We start from the raw sequence: 6,000 nt of genomic DNA, 5'->3' as shown, positions 1-6,000 counted from the left end.
ACCCCTCAGGCTTTCCTCACCCTTTTTCCTGTCCCAAGGCAGGATCTAGTCCCCAAGCATTGTTCTTGATATCTAACTACCTTTTCTGTAAGAGAAGAGATCAGGTGATGTAATTGTCACCACATACCTCTAGGTTATGCTATCTATTCCTTAGCTATCAATGTTATTAGAAAGTGACTCCCAGCATACAACTGCAGGTTAAAATCATTACTTCTCCCTTAGCTATTGCGAACATAGAGACAGCATTATTTTCCTCTTTACATCAGGCCTTATGCCATTCCATAAGGTTGTCGCGTTGCTCTCAGTCCTCGTTTCTTTGTTCTAGAATAAATTAATTTTCTCTTCCTTTGTAGGCCATGTTTCTTGAACCTCGCTTTTCTCTGAATGTTCTCTAGCCGCTTTACAACTTTCTTGAACCACACTACCTAAAAAGCTCACACAGCCTTAACACTGAGGTCTTACTGCTGCTAAACAAAGCAGTAATACCTCATGGATCGTGTAGGCCATACACCTGTTTACACGTCCCAGTATGGTGACTGCCATTTTCACAACAGTATGACATTGTTGACTTACTTATGCTGCACTGTGTATTTCAGATACTTTTTACTTCAGAACTGCCACTTAAAGTTCTTTTCCCTGTCCGATAAATCCTGTGCTCAGGCTGTATGAGCCTGAGCATCACACCTCTAGATTTCCCTAGTAAGCTGTGTTTAATTTTTTTCAGATGATAGATCTGTTTTGATTAAGGCTATTTTTTTATTCTAATCCAGCTTCCCAGCATACTTTCAGTTTCTCTGAGCACCATGTCATCTGGAGATTTAAGAAGTACGCTCTCTATTTCATCACCCAAAGTGAAACCAAAATATGGAATACTACTGAACTGAGGTCCGACTCCAGCAGAACACTTTCAATTCATCCTTTCATTTTGACAGCAAACCCTAATAACTCTCCATATTCAGTTTTCTAATTGATTTTGTGCCCACTCTATAGTAATTTCACCAATATTATGTTTCCCTAGCTTACTTATCAAAATGTCGCAAGAGACAGTCACAAAAGCCTAACTGAAGTGGAAATAAGACACCTGCTACATTTCCTCTACCCATAAGATCTGATAACCTCTCACAAAAGGAAATTAGATTGGTTTGACACAATTTGTTCTTGACAAATCTGTTTGGTCGCTACTTGTCATGTTAATTTCTCTGCACTTACACAGCATTTCACTGATACTTGTTCCAGAATCATCCAGGGTGCTGAGGCAGATGACGGACCCAACATTGGCTGGTTCCTTTTTTCCTGCCATGTAGATGCTGACACAACACGTGCCTTTTCCAGGACTCTGGGGGCTCATCCTCAGCCCACAAAGGCAAACCACCGACAGCTCCAAGGTGACTTCAGCTGCTACCTCAAGAGTCCATGGAGGAAGCCCATTAAGCCCTGCTGATTTTGAAATATTTAGGTATTTTCTGTCAAGAAATAAAAGAAACACAGACAGTGTGTACTTTACTCTGAATTATTGATAATCAAAATGCAGTTTTTACAGGGAAAAATTTAAGCCTGAAGCGGTCTGAGATCCCAAATCAGGCTGCAAACTTGAGTCCAAAGGGTGGCAAGTGCTCACAAGTTCCATCGTAATTAAGCCTGTTTAATTGACCCTGTTACGGCTCACTTTCTCAGCTCTCTTGTGACTTGAGAGATTATATTTTCCTATTTAGTGTCTCTGAAAAACATGTGAGTGGTATTTGTGGGGTAGGTCAGCTCTCTCTTGACTGTGTGAAGAATCACAGACAACAGCCTAGTGTACTTGCACTGAGTTAATATTTCACTGCCTCCAAGAAAAAAAAAAAAAAAAAAGAAACAAAAAAACCCCAACAACAACTCCTTTTGTTTGCTGTCCTCCTTTTCAAGTATCAGATATATCACAAGACATTTGAAGTTAATAAAAACAGGGACAATAAACCAGGCTAAGGCCAGCAAACCAGTCATATGCTTCTTGCTTGTAGACAGTCTGATCACGTGTTGTCTCCTGCAGCTAGATAGGACACAGTTTTATAGGTACCTCAGATCTCTCCAAGATACTCTGGCTGTGGTTAGCACAACTGTTCTGCCCTAAGATTTGTGACCATTACCAGGACATATAGGCTGGCAGCTGTTGCTAGCTCTGTTCACATGGGAAAATCCCAGAGGCACTTTCCTACAGTTGTTTTACTTTCCAGTTTTACTTGCATTTGGATGAAGGTCAACCAGTGGATTAACTTCTGTTCCCTTAAACCCAATGATTTCAGCCAAGCAAAGAAAGGCTAATCTCTTCTTGGACTAGTCTCTTCTTTTCGCCCACCACCATCAATTAACTAAACTCTTTGGAAACTTCCCTCTGAATTCATCTTACTAAAATGGAAAGTCAGCCGAAGTGTTGTCCAGCATCCCTGGTTTGGCACTTAGAAGCAGGATAGACACACTTCTGAGCTAGGACAGCCCCATTCCTCTCTAAAGACAACTGTGTGATCCTGCATACAGTTATCCCTGCATGAAGCAGTCACTGTCCCTCTGTCCCTCCAGTTAAATCAGTGAGATTGTGCCCAAACCCAAAGTAACTCTAGCTTCAGTAAACCTTGAAAGACGAAATGCTGACAGACAGCAAGCTTGATCCTCCACTACTGAACAGCCTGAGATATTTCACCCTCCCACTCAAAATACTGTTAAAAATGGATGTATGCAGTTGTGCCTTGAGTCAAAGTATTGAAAGTAGCCCTCTCCAGTTCCTACTCAGATCTTACTGAACCTTCCCGATTAGTAAGCTAAGGAAGCCTTGGACAAACACGTCTGCTTTTCTCTCCTCTTTTTCAGCCAGAGGACAAAATTGAAAGCAGTTCTGCTCAGTAAAAATATCCTCATGGATGTTGGGAAGAGAGACTAGTTTTGGAATAACAGCACCAGGGAAGCTGGAAGTCAAACTCCTCATTACTCTAATCCCTACAGCTTTCCCAGAAATACGATTCTTGATTTTCCTTCTTCCTCCGCCTTTGATTCTTTCAAATATTTGGATGAAGCACTCCTTCTGCAGGCAGAAATGATGCCCCGTTTGCTTTCTGCCTTCCCCCAGATCAGCATAATTTTCTTTTCCTGTAAGAAAAACAAAGCGTTCTCAAGTCACAGCCCTTGACGGGCAGCAACACGGCATCTTTCCCTCCCCACACGTACACACGGCGAGAGCAGCAGCAGCTGCCACTGGTGCGCAGACCTCCTCCCCTCGGACTGACAACCTGTCTTAATGTTGAAAAACAGTTCAAGGTAGCACTTGAGACCAAACGTGCCATTTTCCTTGTCAAAATGAAAGCTGTAAATTTTGAGCGTAATGCTTAATGTATCCAGATATTGAACAGAGGGACTTTTATCCTCAGCTTAATGGTCTGTCTAAAATCATCAAAAAAGATTACTTAAAAATTCAAGGTCCTCAAAGGTCCCATAAAAAATTGCGTGGAACATTTTTTCAGGTTTTTGGGGGGAGTTAGGTTGTTCTTTCATATTTTTTTCTTCCTTTTTTTCCCCATGCGATGGAAAAACATGTAAGGAAAGATTTTAATCTCCCCTTTTTTCCCGGACTTGAAAGACTCAGGGACAAATATCTGGCTATATTCAGGAGGTCCAGAGCCTGAGCTAGAGTAAATCATCACAGTTCTGCTACTTTGTAAAGAACGAGGGTGATTTACACCACTGGCAGAGCTTGCCCTCGCCGTTTCCTTTAAAAGCTGCACAGCGAAGTGAGATCTAATACCTGCAAGTACTCCTCAGAGACTCGGATTCTAGAAATCATGTCTCACTCAACCTGTCTGCTTTGTGGATTTTGTTTATTTTGCTAACGTTGGTTAGATGTCTGAGGATTTGAAGGTTCTGTTTATTTAGTTTTCAGATGTTAAACTGGGAGAATCAGCTGTATTTTCTTACAGGGATTTTCAAAAACGGTTTGCAGAGACCTACCCTCTGCTGCAAACCCGAGTGCGGAGGAATTACTGGCAAAGCATTTGGTGTTGGTACAAACTTTCTTCCTCTTCCCTAAACGAAGAGGCAGCCCCACCCCCGGCCCTGCAGCCCCTTCCAGTGCCAGAGGTACCCGCCGTGGGTAAAACTCACATTTGCAATGGGAAAAGGCAAGCAGCACTTAGAAATTTTCACTTTTAATACATAACCCTCCCATACACTAAAAATGTGCATAAATGTATACTGACAAATCTTTCTCCCTCTCACTGCTTTATTTTGGCAGGACTGAAATCCAAGTGCATTTTGAATCTATGCAACTAAAAGCTTTTGAAGCGTGTTGTCACCTGTCCATACCTATGAGCCACATTGTGTAGCCTGTATTCAAACATTTGTCTGTTTGTCTGTAGCTTGCAATAAAAAGCATTATTAAAATAACAAGTGTACATGGATTATAGGCTGCATTTTGAAATGTTGGTAAACACTGTGTTTATATGTCAGACCACAATGCTTCCTGAGAAGCTGTCGGTAGGAGACGGCTTTATAAAAACTTTCTAATAGTTTCTTTATTTCTGCTCCTGACTTCTGGTTATGCTTCCTTTAAAAAAAAAATAGGCACATATTACCCAAGTTGTGGCAGCCCCTCAGACAAAATGCATTCAGATTTAAAGCTGAAGTTGGGTATCTGTAAGTAGCACTTTTGTGAAGAAGCAGAACCCGGAGAATTCCATGTTCAGATACATTTTGGCAAAAAGCAAAAGACTTGTGAAAGAACTTTACTTTGTCTCATTTTCCATGTGAGCTGAAATCTCATGCTATTTTAGAAAGCAGGGATCTCAGAAAGATGGAGGTTATACGCCCTTTAATCAGGCACAGCAGTACTTGTACACACAGCTTCAGCGAACTGATAAAACATACATAGCTCCCTACATTCAGCTGCTGCAAGCCATTTCTTCCCCCAGTGTCTGAGGTATACCGATTTATATAATCTGGCTGTCTGTCCCCATCTCTACAAAATGGTGCTGCAAACTTTACCAGGCTTACTTGCGAGATTTTTAGCACCTCCACTTTCTATTTTTGACTTGTATATAAGCAACCTGATTTTGCTTCAAAAACAAAAATCCATCCTTCCATGTCCGAATTTCTTGCACACTGTGCTTGCTGCTTAAAGCCCTGAGAAGAATTGAGTCTCACTTCAGATCTAGATAAAGGGCAAAGATCTGTAAAAATGTTGGTTTGTTGTTTGGTTGGGTTTTATTCCTTGGGTGGTTGGTTTTTTTTTTCCTTCAAAGGTAATTTTGTGTGATTGTCTGTTTTGTTGATAGACGTAAGAAGTTCATCTTCTCCATCTTTGGCTCTACAGAGAACGCTATCTAAAATATAAAGATTTGAGTTGTATATTAACTACAGACATTATATGCATTTTATAAGCTTTTCAAGAAATCACAGCTGTTTGCAGTTGCCATTTAAAAAGGAAAATAACCTTTTCTTTACAATAACGGTCCATCTCCAGAGGGTGCAGGATATCCTCCTGCAGGGAAAAAGCAGATATGCCTCAGAGATCCTGCAGCAGCCATCAGGCAGAGAACGGAGTGCAGTTGCTACTGCCTGTTACCTGTGCCTGTTCCTCTTGGTTCGGTGAAGTATTTAAAAAAAAAAAAAAATTAAAAAAAAAAAAAAGTTATAATAAATGCATTCAATAATTGTTTGAATTGCTACTGTGCATTCTGTCGTAAATGGTTTATGGATAACCATCAATTCGTTCTGCTCATCACTCTAACAAGTTCAATGTACTATTCGGAGCAAAGGATGACTATTTATTTAACAGCTTTTGGCAGGAAAATTTGTTGCGTGCCACAACTTTACAAAGAACATTAAAATCAATGACAATTTATAAACCAAAGACTTGGAATTATGCTTTGGATTCCCATAATTCATCAGAATAAAGCTGTCAGATACCTTTTATTATAAATTAATAGCATGTTGTCCACGAGCTTGGCAGAGACGGCTGTTTACCAGGTTAGTAGT

This window comes from Tympanuchus pallidicinctus, unplaced genomic scaffold (genome assembly GCF_026119805.1).
Source record: "Tympanuchus pallidicinctus isolate F22 unplaced genomic scaffold, pur_lepc_1.0 scaffold27, whole genome shotgun sequence".
Classification (NCBI taxonomy): domain Eukaryota; kingdom Metazoa; phylum Chordata; class Aves; order Galliformes; family Phasianidae; genus Tympanuchus; species Tympanuchus pallidicinctus.
This window is presented reverse-complemented; position numbering follows the sequence as displayed.